Source organism: Mustela putorius, unplaced genomic scaffold (assembly GCF_011764305.1).
Source record: "Mustela putorius furo isolate JIRA1106 unplaced genomic scaffold, ASM1176430v1.1 tig00000083_pilon_pilon_pilon, whole genome shotgun sequence".
Taxonomy (NCBI): Eukaryota; Metazoa; Chordata; class Mammalia; order Carnivora; family Mustelidae; genus Mustela; species Mustela putorius.
The window spans coordinates 4,870,463-4,896,667 of NW_025421273.1; the positions used below are offsets into that span (position 1 = coordinate 4,870,463).

The window sequence follows — 26,205 nt, forward strand, 5'->3', positions numbered from 1 at the left end:
TGTGAGAGAATAAATGTCTGTTGTTTTAAACCACTCAGTTTGTGATAGTTTGTTATATAATAGCCCTAGAAAACTAACAGCGTAAACCATAAGAAGATCAAAGATGTGGCCATACCAGAGATATTTAGTCATGGAGACTGGAAGTGATGGCTGGGGTGCTCAGGACTGAGTGTTTATCCATGGCAGTGAGTGGTGAAGGCAGTGCAAAGATCATTAAATAAGAGAGTTTTGAAAAACAGAGACGCCAGGGAATTGCAAGGATTATCTTTGTGGATCTTAAAATCATCAGGGATTATGACAGTTTTAATATTAGAGAGAGTGATAAGAATTTAGAAGTCAAAGTATTACACTACTACTGGGAATTGATTTCAGGGCTTTAGATGACAGCAAAAAAGAGGGGAATGGTTAGAATCCTCTGAAGACATAAGATTTAAAACTGATATCATTCCGTATTTTTAAAAGCTTCATTCGATTGGTAGCATGCGATATAGAGTCTTCAAATTTTTATGTAGCCTTATATTTGATATTTATCCATATAATTTCAGGTTGCCAATTTTGTCTTAAGACAAGTGTATCAAAACCTGATATTTATCCATATAAATATATCTCCACCAACTTCTGCTATGTAATATTCTTTTCTATAGGTATGCCAAATTTATCAATTCCTCTGTTAATAGATGTTTGATTTTTTTTCTAGTTTTAATATTAAAAACAAAACTTTCTTCCATTTTTTTTGTTTTTATCCTATTGTATCTATAATTTTGTTCCCATTGTTTTTATTTATTTTGAGATAAAAAGGAAAGGTATTAGTTAAAATCTTTACAATAAAGTCATTACGATTATAAATCTAGTTAAATATGTATGCATGACATAGTATTTTAAAAAATAATGGAAATGAATAGTTTTTCAACCAAATCTAATGCACAAATATACCATTGTTTTAGAAAAATAATGCCAGTTTAACATTCTTAAACAGCTGTGTGAGACAATGACTCTGCTTTGTGTAAAACATGATAACCAAAATTAAAAAAAAACTCTGCAAAATTCTCTAGTTCCCCAAAGAAATTACTAAAAAAGAAGATAATAAAAGAAAATAAAAAGGTGTACACTTGAGCTTGACTGTATACAGAGGCTAGAAAGACAAGCTCTACTGTAACTCCCATATCTGCTAAGTAAGCCCTTATATATCTTTAGTTTGAAGTTAATCATCCAAGTCTTAGCAATTGTGCTTTTATGCAGTTATATGGCCAATAAACTAGATATTGTCATAAAGATGCCCTACAAAGTCTTTACTAATGTTTTGAGCAGCACAACAGGTATTTAGAATAAATTCTCTTTTTGACATTTTGTTCTTCAGGTGAGGGCTAATGAGGTCAATAGAAAGTAGAATCATGTTTCATTGTTTGCATATAAAAAGACATCAGAAACTAATCATGTACTGTATGGTGACTAACATAACATAATAAAATAAAATAAAAAGTAAGTAACTAAATAAATAAAACCTATTTTTTAAAAAAAAAAGTAGAATCAAAGAGGGGTAGAATCAAAGTAGGGGCACCTGGGTGGCTTGGTCAGTTGAGTGTACACTCCTGATTCAGCTCAGGTCATGATGTCAGGGTCATGAATTGAGTCCCACATCAAGCTCAAGTCTGCTTGATTCTCTTTTTTCCTCTCTTTCTGCCCTCTCTCCCCACTCTTTCTCTTTAAAATAAATAAACTTAAGAAAAAATGAGTAGTATATAGACCGCATCAAGACTAAAGCCAAATTCTTGCATTAAATCGGGGTTACAAGCACAGAACCTATGTGAGAGTTTTGTTAAGAGAGTTTCAAGGACTCCCTACACTCTCTTCAGGGGCATAGATATGATGAAAAAATTCCCTCAGTGGATTGGGCAAGAATTGATTTCTAAAATTATGTAATGTTACAAAGTCATCCAAGACATCTCTCTTTTCATCAGGGGAGTCTCAGTTTTGTTTTGTTTTGTTTTTCCAACTTGGTGCTCTTGTACAGAAGATAAACTTTGGTGAATCATCTAAGATATCCTTGGGCAGAAAGTAGTTTACTCTGTCCTCTGGGTTAGCAGTGAAAGTGAGGTTGCTTTCATCCAGCTGCATATACTATTTTCTGAAACAAAATCCCAGAGGTACAGTGTTGTTATTATATATGGAAGAGTGACCCCAAGTGGCTTTACACAGGGAAGGGAAGTTCATCTTTCACAATGTTCTGCCAAACACATGAAGCTAAGCAGAGGTCAGTTGCATTCAGGTAGAACAAGATGGTAAGGCTTAGCTTCAGGGCAACGTTTCCAAATTAATGAATCCCTCCTGTTCTTTAGATTTCTGTATCTCAAAAGATTTTATGTGTGTGTGTGTGTGTGTGTGTGTGTGTATAGACATACATATATGTCTCAATGCCTCCTTGGACTTGTTTACAACGACTGGTGTTAGAAATGTTGCTGGTAGCCATGCTCCTTCTCTATTCTCCGCTGATGTAGCTTTCTGTACTATCCCTTCCTGTTGTTGCTGCTGTTTTCTGGACACCCTCTATAGCCCCTGACCCATCCGCAAGCCCTTAGAAGCTGGGTCACGTGACTGTGGAAGTCAGTGAGGAAAGTATGGAATCTGTAGGGCAGGCTGTCAAAAAGGACAGGCTGGAACTCTCTGAAATGGGCTGAAACTGTGGTCTGCAAGCAAAATTTCTTCTTTTGGACGTCTGCATTATTTTCAAACTGTTTCTCCTGTCGTCTTTCTTTGTTGATCTGTCCTTCTCAAATTTTTTCTCTTTTATTAGGCTTTAAGAAAAACTGGACTTGTAAAAAATATTGTTTTTTTCTTTGTTTTCTGGAAATTATAAGAGTTGTTTTTCTTATTTTATCATGGTTATATTCCCATTTTTAGACTTTGTGGTAGTACTATTATTGATATTATTTCACTATTTGAGTTAAACACTTATGCCATTTATTCTGATTTTTCTCAATTTTTAAAGAAATTCACTTGAGATTGTAAATTTCTATGGTTTTTGCTACATTTCACAAATATTTATAAAAAAATATACTTTTTCTATTCAGTCATTGTTATTTTATAATTTCCAGTGAGTTATTCTGTGAATTTAATTTTAATTCATAATATGGAGAATGTTACCTAAAGTTTAAATTGTATATTTTGTTTTGCTTCTTACATGTGCCTTTTTTCTGAGCTTTGTCTTTGCTGAAATTCATCTTCTATTGATTCTTTCAACAGTGTTAAAACCTCTCATTTTTTTGTATGCAAATATTTTTGTATAGTCAATCCTGAATTACAGATATCCAAGTAGAGCTATACAATGTCTGCCTGCTGAATTATTTTTTTGTCATGAATGACTCCCTTTATCTGCATAAAAATATATTAATTATATATTAAGATTGTGATATCTTAGGACCTGGCAGATCCTCTCCTACTGAATTTAAACTTTCTTAGTCATTTTATTTTAGGTATGACTCTTTTAAATAAAATTTGTTACTTATCTAATCTAACATTCTCTGTATTTAGAGAGGAAAATTTATATTTGGGCTTATTTCAATCATTTTGTTTTGTATATCTACTCATCATGTTTTATTTGTTCTTTTTACTCCATTTTTAACTTCTTTAAAACTGATAGAAATTTTAACATTTTCTTTTCCCCATTATAATTTCACTAGTTATATATATTCCAAATTTTGTGTACTTGTACCTAATATTTTTTACCTGTTTACAGAAATAGTTCACTCTTAATTGTACAACTCTAGGAATTTTCACAATGTGTCTACTTAACATGCCTCCAGATTAAGAAATCAAAGGTTACAAACATTCTGGAAAATACTTGGAGCTCACTGCCAGTCACTATCGCCAGCTGCTTACTTTCTGTGTGGCTTGTGGAGCAATATATTTCCTTGGATCCATCTCCCAGTTTTCAAATTCTTTTTGGCTCTAACTAATCTCTTTAGTCTTTCCATTAAGTTCTTGGTTCAATTATTATATGCATACTACTTAAAAGTTCTATTTTATTTTTTCAAATTTGTTCTTTTCTCCCTTTATTAGCTCCTCAAAAGTTTTAAGTTATATATTTAATAATTTCCTTATTATTCTATGATTTTAGCTTTTAATGTCAATTTCTGTTACTCACATCTACTAATAGCCTCATGAAAACTCACTTGTCATGTTTTATAATTGCCTTTCATGAGTTAATTTTCATCAAAATTTTTTTTTTCTACATCTGATTATGTTCTTTCATTTTCCTTGTTTCTGACAAGGTTATATAGCTATCAGTATTCCATGAAAAATTATAGGTGAATATTATAAATTTGGCAGCGGGGTTTATATGTGTTTTCTTCAAGGCTTTGATTTTTCCCAACTGCCTTTTTACCTTTTTACTCAAGACTTAAGACAAAACAGAAATCTTATGGCCACCTCTTTGTTTGTGTGTAGAGTTTTTCTCGTTCACTTTTAATGATGGGGAATATCTATGAAAGGATTTTTAAGCAGTATTTTACACAGAATTAGAAAGTAGAGTTTAACCACCTCAATAACCTGGAGCCATCTTTCTTGTCTTCCTGTGTAGATAAAAGACTAGGGGTCAGCCTTGAGAGCCTAAATATAAGGCTAAAATCACTACAGATTATAGGGCCATCAACTCACACCATATTAATTTCTAATATTCTTTGTACTTCTTAAATCTTTCATTTCTTTGTGTTTGACTATATATTACATTTAAAGTGTCATTTTACCTATGATCTCATGTTTGTAGCAGAGAGGAAACTATCTGAGTCAACTCAGGTCATCGTGTTTTTAATGAAAGAAAGGAGTATAAACATTCAACAAACTGTTCCTATTAAAGACAATAAACAGCTTTACTCATAGGCATCTCCTTTACTTTGCTTCATCCTCAAGACCCCTCTTCTCTTTTCCACATTTCTTACTAGGCTTTGTTGTTTCTCCCCAAATAACCTGAGACCTAATCTTATCACTCATATGTGTCACTTTTTCCATTTCACTCAATTTTTTCCAAACACCAAAATCCTTTTCTGAGCTTTAATTGGGTCAAATGTAATTCCTAGAAATAATTTCTCTAATTGTAGGTTTAGGAAAATCAATTTAACCCAATTCTATTTTTAAAAGTGATTTTTAAATGTTGCTTTTCAATAACCTGTTGTAGAAAAGATTCTCTGTTAGAGAAAACAAACAACCACCACCACCACCAACAAAGCCCACACAAAACCTAACATGCTCTAAAAGATTTATAACTCCAAGATTAGAAAGAACTTGGACAATCATGCACACACAACTGTAAGGAGACATAAAGCTATCATGAAAACCATGACTTTGCCACAATTCTTGGTTAGCTGGAACAGCACTTTGTTATTTATCTTAGACCATATTTAAAGCTGTTAGTCAACAGAGTGAAATCATCCCAATACCTATTTCAGATTTTCATTTTGCTTGCATATTCTCTAGAGTTAAATAGTTTTCCTATCTGACTTCTTCAAGCTATTTGATTTTATGTTTCAAAACATACTACACTGATTAAGAGTTTGACTTTTTGTTGCACAAATTGTGAATGTACTAAATCACAATGAATTATGCCCTTTATAGGTTAATTTTATGTTATGTGAATTTTACCACAGTAAAAAAAAAAAAAAAGTGGGATTTTTCTCACCATCAATGTTGACAGAGCAGAACCAATTACCTTCTCTTTGTGTACTGACTTTACTCCTGACTTAGTTTTTGCTTAAATTCATACATGGAACTATGACATCTAAAGGATTTTGTCTGGCATCCCCTAATTTTTGCACCCAGTTTCCCATTAATATGTACATTCTGTTGAGTTGGAAGAAATTGTCATCTTTATGCTTACTCTTTCTACTGGCTTAACTCCTACTCACATTTCAATCGCTACAACCTGGGTTTCACTTGTGCAATTCCAGGAATAGTTCTAATGACAGTTTCCCTGTTTGATGAATACCTTAAGCTTTCTTAATATTAAAAGTGGAGATAAAGAACTTTCTCTTGAAAATCTTTTGTACATGTGTATATAAACCTGTATATAGATATATATAGGTTTTATACATGTATATATAATTTGTTAATGTCCTTTTCTGAGTCTCCTTTCACATTCCTTAGTATAGTTTGGTGATTTTAACTTTCTTATCTCTCTTTTTAAAATTTGTATGTATTTATTTATTTTAGGGAGAGAAAGTGAGAGCACACAAATGGGGGATGGGGTGGGGGGAGCAGAGGAGGAGGGAGAGGAAGAAGGAAAGAATCTCAAGCAGACTCCAAGTGCATGTACAACCCTAAGATCATAACCTGAGATGAAACCAAGTGTCAGAGGCCTAACTGACTGAGCCACCCAGGCACCCCCTATCTTGATGTGAAAAACTTCACATTACTTAGTTAACAGATCTCTTACAGTTTTATATACAGCCTTTGTACAATTTCAGTTGATACAAAACTTTCAGGGACATATGCAATTCCACTAAATCCCAAACTAATGCGTGCAGTCTCTACCATTACCAACAAACCACTAAATACCTCTAGATTAAATCAATTTATTTTGAAGACCACCAATTGCATCTTTTCCGATTTCAACTGTGCTCTCTGTTATTGCTTTCAATGTCATCAATCAACTGTCTCTCTCATTCTCCAGATCAAACATTCTAAACTTCTGAATATCTTCTAACCCACTGAGCCACTCAGGTGCTCCAAAACTTCTGAATATCTTCTTTAAGAAAATTCACTTAATGTAAATTCCATGAAAAAAAGACTATTTTGCTATTCCACAAATTATGGACTGACTGAATGAATGAATTAAATCTGTATTTTACTTATATATTTGGCATCTATATTTTTATTCAGGAAATCAAAGTATTGTCTTCCCTGCATTTTTAAGATGTTAAGACACAACATGCATATTTGTTCAATGACTTGTGCATGCAGTAGGTAAATTTTGTTTTACAAAACAGTGTGTTCATTCTTCCTTGTTTCTGTCAGTAATCCTTAACAGACATGCACCCTAATTACTACTGACTATTAATAATAGTCTTGCTTTGGAAAAGCTCTTTTTAGGCCGATGTCAATTTTTTTTTACTCCAACATTACTTTTAAAAGGGAAATCACTGTTATCAAACAGAGTTAAGGAAAGAAGAAATACTGTAATCAGTTATGGGCATTAAATTAAATAGTGAAAAATAATACTGCTCATTTGAAAAGAAACAATTTGAACCTGCATGTTTCCATTTGGCTGTATAAGAATACCTTTTAAAAATTATTCAATGATTATAATATTTACTATATTAATAAAATATCTCAATTTTGTAATTATAAAAGAGTGTAAGATCTCTGCTAATTCAGCTACAGTTAAAACCACGTTTTCTTTTTAAAGAGTTATTTATTTATTTATTTATTTGGCAGAGAGAAAAATCACAAGTAGGCAGAGGCAGGCAGAGAGAGACGGGAAAGCAGGTTCCCTGCTAAGCAGAGAGCCCTATGCAGGCCTTGATTCTAGGATCCTGGGATCATGACCTGAGCCGAAGGCAGAAGTTTAACCCACTGAGCCACCCAGGTGCCCTAAAACCACATATTTTATACAATGTCATAATTTAGAATATTTTCCCAAATTCTGACCTATACCATGTGAGAATCAGAATAATGAAATTATAGTTCTATCATACTTTTTCACATGATTTTAAATTGATATCAGTTTGTTTTGCCCTATCGTTTTTATTGCAAAAGATTACCTTTATCATAACTTATTTCAAGTCATTTTTCCAATTCTTAACCATTATTGGAACATACTACATTCTCTGTTGTATTAGAATCATTGTCATTTTATTCAATCTCCCCTTTTTTGCTAATTTTAGGATGTGTGTAAACTGATTCAAATAATCTGACTTTCAAACCATTCTATTTCTTTACTACTTTTCTGAATGAATTATTTGTACCTGCATTTTCTTCTTCTCCTAGGACACTGAAATTAATTAAAAGAAAAGCAGACATGCATTTAAGTGTTCTTTCTTTAATTCAGTCTATTCTGGCTAAAAGATATCTGGAGGTTGACAATTTGGCTCTGAGTTTTTGAAAAACGTTGAGTTTTTTCAGAATGTGCTCAGTCACTACAGCAATATCAAGAGAGAAGCTTCATTTCGGGATGCATGGCTCTAATTCTTTCCACAGTTTATTCTCATATCATCAACTACTTTGACCAAGTCCTTGTAGAAACTCACTTTACTATTGACATGTTGAACAGTGAATTCAGGATGACAATCATTTAGAAGCATATAAATGAACATATTATTTCACAATTTGGGACAAGAAAAAGAAATACATAAAAAAGAAAAAATATTAAAAATCAATATTCATGCCTCTATTTGAGGGAGTCTTTATTTCCTCTTACTTCACAGATATTCAGAAAAAAAATACTGTCACTGAGTTCCTTCACTCTGGTACTCCTACTCATTTAAAATTCCACAAAATGCTGCATTTTTTCCTTGGTCATTTTGCATGTAATTGAGCACAATGCTTCTACATTGTACAAACACTTGGATATATTACACTATAAAGACATCTGTCTACCTCACACCCCCCCATGTTTCAATAGCATTTACCTTCTAGGTTGACTTTGATAAGATTCCATCTTGGCACACTCATACCAACTGAGTCATTTTTATCAAAAAGGAGGTTTTTTTTTAACATATAGATGGTCTTGAATACATTAGTGTAAATTCACATTAATGTAAATTAAGAGACTAAACAGGGGTTGAAATTCTAGCTTCCTCATTTAGTGTTTGCATGATTTTTCCCAAATTATTTGACTTCCCTAAATCTAAGATACCCCTAACTTCATGGGGTGCCATCAGTTGTGTGGTTTACAGCCTAGAAAGTAATATATAGCAGCCAAAGAAAGTTTTCTTTTATCTCTTGAATGTGAATGGTAATATTTTATTATTGTGTCTTTTTTTGAGGAGGAAGAAGGTTAAACTACGTAATCTATGTGAGGTATTTAAAAGAGTGTCATGAACACAATACTCAATGATTAAGGAATATTAGTGTTATTAGCTTTTATTCCTCATCTACCTTTGCCACACAATTACCTTGAAAATATTTTAAACTATAGTATCCAATATTTCACAAGCTCCAATTAATCCGTTGTTGCTGCCTTTTATTTAATCTACTCTGTTTCAGAAGTGGCATCAAAATCTGTCAGGTAACCCACTCTAATATCAAAATAAAATGAATTAGAAATTTGAGACATTCTTTTTACATAAGTTTGTGAAAAATGTTTTACTGTCATGAGGAATAACTAACCACATTGCAATATCTGTGATGTCAATCTATGATTATTTATATTTTTAACTTCATCTGACTGTATCATTTTCTAATAACACTTTATAGCTTCAATACCCTTTAGAACAAAGTATATGAAGACTCAACAGAAATTTGCTAAGCATTACTTCATTACTGTGAAAGAATTCATCATAATCAACACATAATTTCAGTAATTAACTTACCCTTGCTATGTCTCTGTCTCCTCTTCAGTGTTTTATGTTGGAGATAAAATGATATATGCCATAGAGAAAACTTTTCACTGAAGACAAATTTAATTTGAGATCAAGAGAAGAAAGACAAAAGAAAAGCCACAATATAATGATTAGTGTGGAATTGCCCAATATCTTTTGTGCTTCTTAGTTGTCTTTCAAAAGTGTAAGCTTGAAAGGAAGTTTTAGGATCCTCTCTGATTTGTAGTATTTGTTCTGAATTGTCTGGAATTCTATTTGTTTTCTCGCCCAGTGCTGACATGGGCTTGATGGTTGTAAGTTTCTTGTCATTGTCCCCACAGGATCCTTTTCCTTATCAGCTCTTGGCAGATTGTGACCATTTAAGGAGAGACTTGTTTATTGGTTTATCAACCTTATTTTTGTAGCTTCTTACTTCCTAGTGTCAAAAAGTATTATGTACATTAAAAAAATGCACTCATCCATGCCAGACAATTGTAAGTAGAATTGTATTTTAAGTGATAGAGCAAACAAAAATGACCTTGGTAAGTCTCACAGCTTGTCAGAAATATGACCATTTCTTCAATTCGAGTTTTATTTAAGAATACAAAAGCTAAGCTTAAGGGAAGTGGACTGTTTTGAGAAGAAAAAACTAGAAAATGATAGCTTACAAGTTTGAAGCCCATCAACTCACAGTATTATAAAAACCCACCAAGGGATGTGGGGGGACAGGAGTGAAAAACTGCACTTAGTAAACTGCAAAACAAAACCATAGGAGAATAGCAAAAGTTGGAAAGGAAAAAATCCCAATCCCAAATCTTGTTCCCTTTGACTCACGGATAGTCACAAACAATTCCAACGATTTATGACCAAACAAGGCAAGTATTCAAGATGCACATGTTGGGGATTTACTCTACAATGAAAACAGTGAACCGATTTGCCATCATAAAAAAGTATGTACTACCCAGAAATTTCTTGAGAAAATATTGCCAGATTGGGTAATAGTTTTGTGAATAAGCCGGGAAAGTAGAGGGCTTTATGGCGCTTAATAATCAAGACAGAATCTGGGAATTGAACAAAATGCATTTTGTCTTCAGTCATTTGCATAACAGCAGTTTTATTTTAAAAGATTTCATGCTGAAACTAGGAATGCTCTAAAAACAGAAACAGTGAGAATTCCCATTTTGAAACAAGCTGAGTAGGAGTGAAAATATCGCCAAGTGGTCTGGCTGCATCTCGAGATTGTTGTAAAAATAAGTTATAGTGAACTCAGGCCTGAGTCAAAGGCTATGGACACAGAGGTCATGGTAATGGCTGAGTCCTAAGAATCACATTCCATTCCCATTGCTATGAGAATAGCAAATATGAAGAATGAAGTTTAGGTGGCTGCTGAGAATTGCAGGCAGTTCACTTACAGAATAGAAGATTGGCTTTTCCCCATGAAGAAAGGATATATAAAAAAAGGGTGTGCCTTTCCTTGGAATTCATGAAGTATCAAACATGTGCATATTACTACTAATAACATCATGAAAATATCATTGCCCTGTGCAACTGTCTTTTATGAAAATGAGTACAAACAATTAAAGTGAATCACTTCCTACAAGTATTAAAAACTGTACTTCCTTGTAATACATTTACAATGTAATACTTTACAGTGCAAGAGCTCCTTTAATCTTGAATAGCCAGATTTTGAAACTGTTTTAATTTGGAGACCAAATGTAATGTGAATTCTAAATAATAAGCCTTAACACATAATATAACATTTTAAATTCTCAAGCTTTAAATTTTTTTTTAAAGATTTTATTTATTTATTTGACAGAGATAGCTCAAGCAGACAGAGCAGCAGGCAGAGGGAGAGGGAGAAGCAGGTTTTCTGCAGAGCAGGGAGCCAGATGTGGGACTCGATCTGAGGACCCTGAGATCATGACCTGAGCAGAAGGCAGACACTTAACCCACTGAGCCACCCAGGCACCCCAAACCTGAAATTCTTTTTATTTATTTATTTATTTATTTATTTATTTTAAGATTTTATTTATGTGACAGACAGAGATCATAAGTAGGCAGAGAGGCAGGCAGAGAGAGAGAGGAACGGAAGCAGGCTTCCCACGGAGCAGAGAGCCCGATACCGAGCTCAATCCCAGGACCCTAGCATCATGACCTGAGAAGAAAGCAGAGGCTTTAACCCACTGAGCCACCCAGGCGCCTCCAGACCTGAAATTCTTTTTTTTTTTTAAATTAATTAATTAATTAATTAATTTAACAGCGATTACTAGTAGGCAGAGAGGCAGGCAGAGAGAGAGAGGAACAGAGCAGGCTCCCCGCTGAGCAGAGAGTCTGATGCAGAGCTCGATTTCAGGACTCTGGGATCACGACATGAGCCAAAGGCAGAGGCTTTATTTAACCCACTGAGCAACCCAGGCACCTCCACACCTGAAATTCTTAAGACATATTTTATACCTCATTCATAATCAGTTGACTAAATGAAAATAGTAATTTTCATTTAAGGTTGACCTCATGTTAAAGCCCACATTTTGCTATTAGCCATGGCATTTACTACTTAATGGTAATTTTCTCTTTCAGTATTTGAGGTTAACTTTATTGTTTTATGGAAGCAATTTAGCTGTGAATCTAAACACAAAAAATAAGTCTAGATTTCAATAGTTGTATGCAAGCCATTAATAACTAATTCCCTACTTAGAATAAAATCATTATAAATAATATATCCATTCTTATCCACTGGAGAATAATTTTCTATATAAAGAATCTTGAAAATAATAATATTTTAAGACCATAAAGAAATGTTACTATGTTAGAAATGTTATCTAGTATAATTCCATTCCATTGATAAGGAAATTCAACCACAAATTATAGTAATTTTCCCATATCATATCATGGCAAAATTAAGAGTCAAATGGATTCCTATCAGATTTTAAACTCTTTGGGGGAAGTGTTCTTTATTTTTTTAGTAAAGTATGCAGTCATTAGGCAATATATAATGATTGAAATACATTTTAGAGCATTTTTTAACTTGAAATTGGGGATGATATGTGTATGTATACAAAGTAAAAACTTAATATTTCATCTCACTGAAGTTTAAACTTCTTTTTTAAAAGATTTTATGTGATTCCAAGCATGAGAGAGAGAGAGAGAGAGTCAGCATGTGCACATGAGAGCACAAGAAGGTGTAGAAGGAGAGGAAGAAGCAGATTCTCCACTGAGCAGGGAGCCCTATGTAGGCCTTGCCAGGGCCTGGGATCATGACCCGAGCTGAAGGCAGACATTTAACCAACTGAACCACCCAGGTGGTTCAGAAATTTCAACTTCTTATGTGTTTGGATGTAACATATTTATTATATATGTCTCAGAACAAAGTATAGTACCTAGTACATAGTAAATGTTAAATAAAAAGTAGTTGAATGAATGAACATAAAATGTATAATATTTTATATATTGGTTATAGTAATGAGTGGTGATTAATTTTAATATTAACAAATTATAGTATTAATAGTTGGATTAATGACTATAAACATACTATATCTAATATATCTAAAATATCTCCCTTAAAAAAAAGAAAACTACAAAATCAGATAACCAGATGTGATGGTTAGTTTTATGTACCAGTTTAGCAAAGCTATAGTACCCAATTATTTAATCAAACTACTCTAGGTGTTGCTTCGAAGGTATTTTATAGATGTGGCTCACACGTAACATTAGTTCGCTTTAAGTAAAGCTTACCCTGGAGAGTATGAATGGTTCTCGTCCAATCAGCTGAAGACCTTAAAAATAAAAATTGAGGTTTCTTAGAGAAGGCATTCTTCCCCAAGACTGGGGCAGAATATGGAAATACAGAGTCTCAAGTATGCCAACCCGCCCTGCAGATTTTAAACTGCCAGTTACCATGATCATGTAAGCCTGTCCTTAAATTACATATACTATACATACATCTTATTCCTTCTGTTTCTCTGGAGAACTCCAAGTGTTACACCAGAATTATAAAAGCAACTTGGGAAGTATTTGGCACTTCCTGTTAATAGTTTTGCTAGAATCTTACTGTCATTCTTAACATTAGACAAGTTGAACTATTTAGGGATACTTGATCAAAAAAGAGAAAACAATTATATTGTTGATTAGTTGACTAAAAATGTGTTTTCCAATTTATTCATTTTTATCTCTCCTGAACAAAGCATTCAGAATCTTAGCCTGGGCTTTCTGTTTAGTCACAGTTTTCACAAAGATATTATTTAAGCCATATTTAAGCAAATATGGCTTAAATATTCCTACTTTGTGACCTGTTTTATATATTCAATCCCTTGAATATAATCACCTGCCTCTCTCTTATATGGCAAAAACAAGTCACAGAAAGGAAAACAATGTTGTATAATATATTCTGCCCAAATACAGAAACAAATGAACTGATTTCTGTTTCTAAAAAAGAGAAAAAAATGCAAAAACCAGATACCTGAACTGGTTGGGTTACCATTGTTTAATATGTGTTTTGAAAACTTTAATTGAAACCATCTGTTGATGACTCATTCACTGTTGAATCATCTAAAATATTTTTTCTCCAGTTTATACCAATGTTCAACAAGATGCCTTCCAAAATTTCTAAATCAAATTTTTCTATTAAAATAAAGAAATTGACAAAAACATAGAAAAAGAATTAATGAATCAGTCAAGGTTTTTCTGCAATTGATATAATCATGTGATTTTTCTTCATTAGTTTGTTTCTTCTACATGTAATTTTATTTATTTTTTTCAGCTTTAATTGAGAGCTTTAATTGTCATATAACCTTGTGTAAGCTTAAGGTGTCTAATGTGTTGATTCAATGCATTTATAAATTTCAAAATGATTACCACTATACTTTTAGCTACCACCTTCATCCTAGCTACCACCACACATCCTATTGTGTGGTGAGAATATTTAAGATCTATTTTCTTAGTAACATTCAAGTATATGATACAGTATTATTAGCTACAAGCACCAGACTATACATTGGATTCCCAACCTTATTAATCTTATAACTAGAAGTTTGTATACTTGACCAATATCTCCCCATTTCTCCCACCCTCTAACCCCAGAAACCACAACTCTGCTCTATCTCTGAGTTTGTCTTTTTTAGATGCCATATATAAGTGACATCATATGGTACTTATTTTCTCTGTCTGACTTATTTCACTTAGCATAATACTCTCAAGGTCTCTCCAAGTATCCCATTGGTGAGATTTTCTGCTTTCTCACAGCTGAGTGATTATATATATATACACATATATGTGTGTGTGTATATATTATATATATATACACATATATATATGTGTATATATATATAATATATACACACATATGTATAATATATATGTGTATGTGTGTATAATATACACACATACACATATATGTATAATATATATACACATATATGTGTGTGTGTATATATTATATATATATACACATATATATATGTGTGTGTGTATATACATATATATATGTTATACACACACACATATATATACACATATATACACATATATGTGTATATATATACATATATATATATGCGCGTGTGTGTGTGTGTCTGTGACATCTTTATCCATTCATCAGTTGACAGACACTTTGGTGATTTCTCTATCTATATCTTGGTTTCTGTATCTATATTACTATTGTGAGTAATGATGTAATGAACATGGGAATGTAGATACTCTTTAAGATCATAATTTTGATTCTTTTGGATATATACCCAGAAGTGGGATTGTTGGATTATATAGTAGTTCTTTTTTTTTTTTAATTTTTTTGAGAGAAGGTGCTCATTTGTACCTGTTATTTGTATGTCTTTGGAAAGCTGTACATTCAGATTCTCTATTTTTAAATCAGGGTTTAGGTTATTTGCTAGTTGTATATGTTCTTTATATATTCACAGTGTGATTCCTGGTACCAGGAGCTCTCTGTGGCCATGGAGCAACCAGAGCTAGAAGGACCACTAGAAGGATATCAAGGCTTCTATGGGGAGGAAATAGAAGCCTCAGAGGACAGCGACAAGGAGGTCACAGCAGAAGTAGTGAATTCTAATAGTAAGGCCAGAAGCACAGTTTTAGTAAAGAATTTGGTCAGTTATTTAAAGTAGATGACATTTCTTTTACTGTAGATAGAACAACTAGTCAGAAAATCAGCACAAATAGAGAATAAACCACACCATGAACCACTGGATCTAACTGATAACTACAGAACACTACATTCAACAATAGCACAATATACACTTTTCAAGCACACATGGAACATTCACTAAGACAATTTTTTATGGTTATAAAACACAACAAACTGAAAAGAAGTGAAATAATTCCATTTATGTCCTTTAACTATAATAGAATTAATCTAGATTAATAACAAAAAAATAACAAAAAATCTTCGAACATTGTAAGTTAAACAGAACATTTCTAAATTATTCGTGGGTCAAAGGGGAAGTCTCAAAAAATACTTAGAACTAAATGAAAATAATATATCAAAATTTGAGGTAGTATTTCAAGAGAAAGCACTGGAACAATGCTAAAGCAACAAAACAGCCAAAAAATGCTAAGAGAGAAATTTACAAATGCTCATATTAGAACAGAAAGTCTCAAATCAATAATCTAAACTTTTACCTTAAGGCAGCAAAGAAGAAGGAAGAGGAGTGGGAGGAGACAAAAACAAACCAAAACAGAGCAGAAGGAAAGAAATAATAAAGAGTAGAAATCAATGAATTTGAAAACAGACCACTGGGATATGCCTACATTTAGATGATGAATCAGTGAAAGACCCAGATATTATGAGAGGAGGGAAGAAAAACAAAAAACGAGATGACTTTCTTTGTGTTTGAGGGAGAATTTTAAAGAGGAATATGCTGGTCAGTAGTGTTGATACTACAAAGATCAAGTGGGAAAATTAGAAGCAGTAGTTTAAGTCTGACAACTAGGAAATCATTCCTGACTTTTGATACAATGATAAAATCAAAAAGGTGTAGAAGAAAGATTTCAACTATCTGAATGGTAAATTAGAAATCAAGACATGGGAATAATTTTTAGGCACTCTTGAGGAAAGAGTAGGAGCTTGATCAGGTGACAGAATTGAAGAAAGGTGTTTTAACACATTTCACAACTGACCATGATTGAAGGTCTTGGCAAAAAGCCAAAGGGAGCCAGTAAATAGAAGATGAGTAATTAACAGATGAAAGAATAGAAGAGGGAATGATCAATGGGACAAGATCAAGGGAAAGCAGGTGTGATGGATTACTAGCAGAATAGGCTGGAGGTGTCTTGGCTGGTGAGCCCACGAAGATGTTAATTTGCAAAAGGGGAATAGCATTTCATCCTTTGAAAAGAGAAATGATAAGCAATCATGGAGAAAGTGCAAAGAAATTTTGACAAGGATGAGGAGTGACACTAAAGAAGTTCATAATGAATGGTTTTATTTGTAAATTAGGAGACAAGCTGAACATACTTGAACGGTGAGAGGGTCAGAATGGCCTTAGGACCTTTGGAGAAGTGAAAATCTTGCAACACCTACAATGAGAGCTGGATCGGAACTTATTTCTGTCTGAATAAAAAGAATACTGTTCAGAACAAAATGCCCAACTGAGGTTAGATGCTATGAATTTTAATGAAACACAGAAGCATGGCAAAAGAATTTCTCCCAAACCTAGTGGCAAAAGGTCTCCACCATTTTCATGATACAAGAGAGAAAGGATTGGAGCCTAGCAACGTGGTGGACTTTGAAAATCAATTAGTGGGCACCTGAAATTTAAAACATTTCTAGGGCAAAAACTGAATTCTGAAAATAAGAGGAGGTATTTACAATTGCCCAGAATCTAACATAATACCAAAAAAAGAGAACATTTTTAATACCATTTCCACTCATATGATAATCTGCAGTTGTTGGATTTTTTTTTTTTTTAAGATTTTATTTGTTTGTCAAAGAGAGAGCACAAACAGAAGGAGCTGCAGGCAGAGGGAGAAACAGACTCCCCACTAAGCAAGGAGCCTGATTTAGGACTCAATCCCAGGACCCTGGGATCATGACACGAATCAAAGATAGATGTTTAACCAACTGAGCCACCTAGGTATCCCGATAATCTGCAGTTCTAACTTAGTTATTTTATTTCTTTTTTTTTTTTTTGTATTTTCTTGGAATTTTTATTCCTTTTCTCTCCTGTATCTTTTTAAGATTTTATTTGTTTATTTGACAGACAAAGATCACAAGTAGGCAGAGAGGCAGGCAGAGAGACAGAGGGGGAAGCAGGCTTCCTGCCGAGCAGAGAGCTGGACACAGGGATGCTGGGATCATGACCTGAGCCGCAGGCAGAGGCCTCAACCCACTGAGCCACCTACGTGCCCCTCTCCGTGTCTTTTATCTGTTTCCCTATTCCACCACTCCACTTTCTTACAGAGTGTATTCTCTCTCTCATCATCCCTCCACTAACTTCTCTGGAAACCTATATTTTAGCAATTATTTAAATAAATTCATATTTTCTCCATATTTTAAAAAGTTTAATTTTCTAAGGAAAAAAATACTTATAAAGTGAAGATTTTAACTAAACAATAAAAATTAAATTAATATTCTTGAATATTATAGCAAGCTAAATATGTAATATTAATTTTTAACACATATTCAGGTTTTTCATATAAACTAATCAAAACCAAAAGCAGCTACACAGGAGAAGTTATCAAAATAATCTCTAGGAACTAGTCCCCTTTTCATATATGATTGTTACCTATCATATTGTTATTTTTATCCACATCCATTAAACTATAGACTTTTCAAAGAAAAAAATAAAGCACTTTACTTGAAGTTTTAATTTCTAGTTGCAAATATTGTTAACAAAAAAGGCAAAAAAAAAAATCACCCTTGCATGTGAGCAAAGAAAATTTCTCATGCCACAAAGTTTTACTCAATTTTTTGGAACTTTACTATTGTCTAAAGCATGATGCATCTGGTGGCAATGAGAATCTATAGCAGAACAGTGTTAATACTTCGATTCACATTTTCAATTTAATTAAAATTCCTTCCTTGCTTTAGATTGTTTTCCTTTATATCTGAAGTTAAATCCCTTTGTATCCTCTGCCTGTGGGCCCAAACTGATTTATATAGCTGTCCTGATAGTTCAAAAACATGCTTAGAATAGTTTTTTCCATTTTCACTGTTTTGATTTAAATACATGCTTCAAACATCAAGGGCATTAACTTCCCGAGGCCTATAGGAAAACTGTACAGGCTTCTTTCTAGTTTTCCTCAGTAACTGTGGCAGTACTAGACCCACTACCATGCCTAGTTTGAGGACTACATTGAAAGGCATGTCTGAGCTGTTATAGAACAATTATAACTGGAAATGACATGAAACAAAGCTGAAAAGCATAGCCTGTGAGACATATTCTTCATAGAATGAGAGCTCAGGCTTATAAAAACTTCCTAAAACTCTTGGACTTGTACTTAAATTTAACTGAAATGAAGGTACAAATATATCATATTTTAATGTAGAAGTTGCATAGCTAGTTCTTTTTTTTTAATCTTTTTTAAAAAGTTTTTATTTAAATTCCATTCAGTTAACATACAGTGTAATATCAGTTTCAGGTGTACAATACAGATTCAGCACTTCCATATAGCACCCTGTGCTCTTCACAACAAATGCACTTCTTAATCGCCATCACCCATTTCACCCCCCCCCCACTTCCCCTCTGATAACCATCAGTTTATTCTCTGTAGTGAAGAGTCTGTTTCTCAGTTCGCCCTTCTCTCTTTTATTCCCATCCACATTTGCTTTGTTTGTTAAATTCCACATATGAGGGAAATCATATGATATTCGTAAAAAATGAATAATCCAATGTACAGCCAATTCTGTTGGTAGTAAAGAAGATTAGGAAAACATCACTCCAAACTACAAGGTAAAGAATTTGAAGGATTAAATAGCATTCTCTTCATAAATCTGTGTGAAGAAAACATTTATTACTTAAAGTCAAATCATTATCTTTATTTTTTTTTAATTTTTTAAAAGGTTTTATATATTTATTTGACAAAGAAAGGCAGCGAGAGGGAACACAAGTCAGGGAGTGGGTGAGGGAGAAGCAGGCTTCCCGTGGAGCAGGGAGCCTGATGAGGGGCTAGATTCCAGAACCCTGGGATCATGACCTGAGCCAAAGACAGACGATTAACCACTGAGCCGCCCAGGTGCCCCAAATCATAATCTTGAAAATCAGGTTATTTCTCTGCCTTCAAAATGTAAATATATGTCCAAAGATTGGTGCATTTTTTAATATGAAATATCTTAGGTGCTGATTTTTCCTGCCATAGAGTATAATACGTCTATATTAAAATATATTTCTCTGTAGCCAATAGTGTTGTAGTTAATTAGGGACTCTTCAACATAGTCACATATGGACATATGCACATGAAATAGATGAGTAGTTTTAGAGAAATACTCTACATTTATTGCAAATTCCCCAACTTCGACTCCTATATTTATTAAACCCATATAGGGTTTCCAATGTGCCAAGCACTCTTCTAAGTACTTTATAGGCATAAACATACTTAATGTTCATAACCATCCTGAAGTTATGCACCATTAGTGCCACAATCTTACATACGAGGAAACAGGCACAGAGAAGTTAAGCAAATTGTCCAAGGTAGGTAAGTGTCAGAACAAGATTGTAGAAAGCTTCTAAGATGGGATTCCAAACTAAGCACTCCCTGTAGTTCCTGTTAGCAGTGGCTATGTTGACTACTGCTAAAAGAAAGCAAATTTAGGGTCACACTTCTCCACATATTACCCCGTTATCTATTTTAGATAATTAGATATTCTCATCACAGTGCTTAATATTATCTACCTTTCTCACTTCCTTTTTCCCCCTCACCACTTTCCTTCTTTCGTTTTTTTTTTTTTTTTTTTTTTTTTGCTCAATGCTGAATAGGTGTCCGGCATCTTGCCAGGGCTCTGAGGATGAAAAATCAAGCACTCAAAACGCTTAAGGCTAATACAATGTACAGAGAGGCATACAGGCCAGTGTGGGCTGCGCATGGGTGCTCACATCATATGAAGATACAGATGGGATGGAAAACCTTACCCACCCTGGATCGGACTTTCCCAAATCTCTCCTGAACGTGACCTCTAAAGTGGGCTTATGTGAAAGTGGTGAGAAGTAAACGCCACAGGGGTGGAGAGCAAAAGGCAAATGACACCAAGATGAGAGAACATGAGCCCCTCTGGGAACTACATATAGGATCCTAGAAAACCAGCAAACTAAATAGGAACCAGAGCATTAAAAGACTAGTTGAGAAGGGAAGATTTTATTCTCCAGATTACCCCATGACATGGAAACATTTCAGTTAGTAAAGTATCTAAACTCTATGAGGTAGTAAGATCATCCTGGAAAATGTGCCAGTTTCTGAGGAAATGCTTCAGCATTCACATATAAAATTCTAAATGCCAGACAACTTTATCAGAGCAGGAGAACAAGCAGGAGACATACATGACAAACATTGAAAGGATTGGTGAGAAGTACATGTTAGGATGATTATATGTTGAGGTAACTATGGGACATTCGCATAGCAATGTAGAGAGGAAGTCCCTATGCAAACACCATCTAAAGAAAGGCCTAGAAGGAAGGTAGATATCTTGGAGTCTACAGCTTCTGGAGGATAGTTGAAATCATTAGAAATGATGAGATATCTTAGAAAGAGTGCATGCAATATCAATGAAAAAGAGGGGCACCTGGGTGGCTCAGTGAGTGATATGTTTACCTTCAGCTCAGTTCATGATCCCAGGGTCCTGGTGGAGTCCTGCTTCGGCTCCCTGCTCAGTGGGGAGCCTGTTTCTCCCTCTCCCGCTCCTCCTGGTGTGCGCTCTCTCTCTCTGTCAAATTTATGTCAAATAAATAAATAAAATCTTAAAGAAAAAAAAAAAGAAAGGCCACACATCAAATAATAGTATACACTAATATTTAGAGTGGGCTTCAGGTAAAAGAAGTTGGGAAGGAGACTGAGAAAGACTGGGTAGGTGGGAGAAAAATAAGAACAGACAGGACAAGGGAAACTAAGAGGAGAGAAATTTTTAAAAGTCTGGAGAGTTAAATGTTTCAAATGATACAGAAATAATAAATAAGAACAGAGGATATTAAAAAAAAACTTAGCAACAAAAATGTAATTAGCAACAAAAAGCAAAAACAGTTTTGGTGCCTTGTTCAAGTCAAAGATATTGTAGCAATGGCGGTACTGATTGAGCAAAGAGAAGTAGAAAAAGCAATTACGTACTTTTTTTTTTTTTTTCAAAAAAGCTGAGCTACATATTTCCATGGCTTCCTCTCTACAGTAATTTCTCTTCCATTCACATTAGCAGGTCTCAAAGAATCACAGCCACAACTAAAATAGCCTTAAGTGACATTTCCTCCCTCCAACCACAGTGTAGTACCCCGCAACCTCTCTCACACATTTCATCCAGCCCGCCACTCCTGCTCTCACTGCTTTTCAACTCTGTCATGACCTTTCTCTATAAATCTTAATCTCCCTATATAACTCAATATGATCAACCTATTACATGATACTCCCTTACACACCAGAAGATCCTTTCCTCTGTACATTAGAGGTTGCAAGTGGCCAAAATCCAACTCCAGCTAGATTCAGCATAAAAGGTAGTTTATTGGCTTAGATAACAGAAAAGCCTATGGTACACTAGCTTTAGGCACAGCTGGGTCCAGGTGACCAAATCATACTATCATGAACACATCTCTCTATTCCTTGGCTCCATTTTCTTCTGTGTTGCAGTAATTAATTCTCAGACAGATGTTCTTAATATGTCGGTGAGGAGGATGATTCCCAGAAGCTCCAAACCTGCATATTTTTTTATGGCTTGTGTGATATTGTGATTTATAATAAGAAATATCTATTTGGTCTCTGTCCACTATTGTAGTCACAGAGCTCCTAAAAATCTTGGAATTTTTTTAAGTGGGGAAAGCAAGAGCAACATTGGTGTCTTTTATTATGTTAATGAAGTGGTTTTTGGAATGCACCTAAAGATGGGGGCTGTATGTTAGGAAAACCAACTATGAGATTTGAGTGTTGGAAATTTCAGTCCTATCTGGTCATCTCTGGGGAGGGAATAAGGGCTAGAGGTTGAGTTTAATCATTGAAGATGCAATAATTTAATCAATCATGTTTGTGTAATGAAGCCTCCATAAAACCCCAAAAGGATAAGGTTTGGGTAACTTCCTGGTTGGTGACCGTGTGCAGATTTGAGGAGAATGGCAAGCTCTGGCAGGTCATGGAAGTTCTATACTCTTTCCTCATACCTTCCCTTATGCATCTCTTCCACCTGGCTACTCGTGAGTACATCTTTTTTTTTTTTTTTTTTATAATAAATTGGTAATCTACTAAGTTAAATCCTTCTTTGAATTTGGTGAGGCACTGTTAGTTAGTTGAACCCAAGGAGAAGGTTGTTGGAATCTCAGAGTTATAGCCAGTTGACCAGAAAAACAGGTCATCATCTAGAACTGTGACTGGTGTCTGTAGAGGGTACCAGAAAGTCTTTGCAACGCCTGAACTCTTGACCTGTGGGGTCTGATGCTATCTCTGGGAAGATAGTGTCAGAATTGGGTTAATTTGTAGGACACCGAGCCGGTATTGTAGAGAATTGCTTAATGGGGGGTTGCAGAGAATTACATCCCCCACAAATATTAGAACTGTGATCAGAATTATAGCTTGCAATTCAGGGAATAGTAAGGGGCTCTTTATCAAGTTTTTGACTGATCCACTAGCCTATCCTTGAAGTTGGGGAAAAGTATCAGTCCCAGAGAAGCACATAGGATGAGAATGAGGGAAAGTAGCTTTTGAAGTTAAAAGAAGGTCTGTTAAGGGGAAAAAAAAAAAAGAAAAGAAAAGAAAAGTGGGGCAGAGAGATATTGCCTGGTAAATAAAGCTAATTATAGCTAATGTCCACACTAAAACACTAACTGTACTTCCCTACTTGCCTTTCCAATCCCTAAACCTGATTTCTTCATTTTTCCTATATAGTATAATAGAAAACTCACAGGTTTGAATCAGACACAGCCTGTGGCAAGAATGACCTTGACAACCTATGTTCTGTCAGACTGGTCATAAAAATGTGTTAGCCTCCTATAAATCTCTGTGCAAACCTAATTTGGCCTAGTGCTTAAGGCAATCATTCCTAGTCCCCCGGAGCTGCAATCATACCAGAGAGAGGCTGGCCTTCTCCAAAATGGACACTGACATGAGGTATTCTGCCACTGCCTTGCCATGTCATAAAGCCGCCAACTACAAGACTTGGAACAAGCTCCCTAATGATGCCAGAGAGAGAGAGCTGACTCATTCTCTCACATACAATCCATAATCACAAACACTGCAGGGGCAGGAGAGAGCTGGAACAAAGTTTTATCAAGACCTGTCATTCCTTTCCCTAATCATTAGACTCACACACTGCTCCACACTGGAAAACTTCTACCTAGAATTTTACAGGAATAATTCTCTTGTTTGTTTGTATGTTTGTTTGTTAATACTTTTGCTTTGGTTTTATTTTTAAGATTTATTTATTTATTTGAAAGAGAGAGAGAGCACTCGTGGGAGGGACAGAGGAACAGGGAGAGAGAATCTTAAGCAGACTCCATGCTGAGCATGGAGCCCGATGTGGGGCTCAATCCCAGGACCCCGAGATCATGACCTGAGCTGAAAACCGAGAGTCAGATGTCCAAACCACTCTGCTTCCCAGATGTCACAATATTGTTATTCTTTACAGAAATGAACTATAAAACATTTTTTTCCTAATACCTTCTTTATTGGCATATTCATTTGGTTGCAAGTAGCTGTAATTAATTTACTTTACTTCATTTTCTATATAGTAATCCATGGGTGATGCCAAAGACCAATGGTAGAATTAGCTGTTCATGTGTATCTGCTTGTGCACATGTATGTGCGTTCCTTTTGGGTATAAACTAGGAATGAAATTGTCAGCCCTATCTTCAACTTCAGTAGATAATATAAAATATTTTTCCGAAGTGTTTGTAACAGTTCTCACTCTTACCAGCTGGGTATTAGTGTTCCTATTGACACCCCATTTTACCATTGACATTGTTAATCTCTTTAAAATTAAGCTAGACACCCAGAAGGGTGTCTAGTGGTATTATATTGTGATTTAAAACTGCATATCCTTGGTTTTCATTCAGGTTGAAAACTTTTCATTATATTTATTGGGCATTGGGAGATTTCATCTATGAAATTGTGTTTTTTTCTTATTGACTGTTAGGAGTTTCTTAGATATTCTGGATTGACCATTTTGTTAGTTACATGTTATCTTTGCCCTACTTGCAACTTCCTCTTCACTCTGTTAATGGTCATTTTAGTGTTTTACTAACTGACTTGGATAAAGAATGGTTTTGAGTAAGAGTAGCAGGAGAGAAATGTGATATATTTTAATAGCTAATATATGAAACTATAGGTACTAGGCATTCTCCAGGAGTATCTATCTAAATATTCTTGAAATAATCATAGACACACATCATCAGAGGTCATTGATTAAACACCAATTGCAATATCAAGAAGTAAGTATTATTAACAATCCACAAAATTCTCTTTTGGTCTCCTACTACTGACATTTCTTCCTCTTTAGAGATAATTCCCATTTTGACTTCTAAAACCAAAGTCTAGTTTTGTGAGTTTTTGAATTTTGTTTACACAGAATCATTCTACGTATTTTTGTGTGTGTGACTTTTTCTCTCACTTTTATATTTGTCAGATTTACCCATGTTACTACATATAGCAATAGTTCATTATTTTTGTTGTCATATGGTGTTTCATTGTATGAAATATGTGCCATGTTTTGTTTATTCTTTCTACTCTTGCTATCCATTTAAATTATTTCCAGTTCTTGTTTGATTAATCTTCCTTGAAATTTCTTTTTGTGATTTCCAGTTCTTTGATAAATTCCTTATTTTATTTATTTTCCCTTGAAGAATAGAAGCTTGATTATTTAAAAGTCTGACAGAAAACTCCAATATCAGGCCCCTTGAGGTGTGTTTTGATTTTCTTTTGTTTTTCATGCCTCTCCTCTTGTTGACTTCCCTGTACACATACATGATTGTTTTATATAGTGTGCCACGATTTCTATATATGAAAGTTTGTTACAGTATTTCAGGCCTATCACAATCCCATCTTCCTCCAGGGTAGATTGCTTTGGGCTGGTACTTGGATAGTGGTAATCCTGCATCATCTGTCTCCAATTTTAGGGTGAAGCCTCTAACTATCTCAAACCAAAGTATAAAAAATATGAACAGCAGTCTTTTCTCTTCACAATTTTGGTATACTCTGATCTTTAACCTTGGCCACATTAGACTGGGGATGCTTTCAAATGACCTCTTAGGCTTTCAGCCTCCTGGCTGTTTTTTCTGGTATCAGCTAACACCTTAAGTGAAAAGCAGCCCCAGATAAGTGGCTCTAGCTACTTTCTCTTGATTATTTCCTCTCTCTGATTTTCATCAGATAATTCATCATTGGTTTATTGATCCCCGTTGCTTTGGAGGAAAAAAGAAAAGTAAATATTTTTAAGCTTTTCTGTTTGCCTAATGAGAAAGATTGACCTTAATTTTCAAATCCACCATTACTGAGAGTGAAGAATCATTAAAATTTTTCTTTCTCTTTAATGGTATGTTATATTCTTCCTAGCAGAATATTAAATATCTTA

At 34.4% G+C, this 26,205-nt stretch overlaps 1 pseudogene; it reads right to left on the reverse strand.

Moving 5' to 3' along the window:
- Window positions 1-1,231: 1,231 nt before the first annotated feature.
- LOC101673541 lies at window positions 1,232-2,634 on the reverse strand (annotated as a pseudogene).
- Between the last annotated feature and the right edge of the window lie 23,571 nt (window positions 2,635-26,205).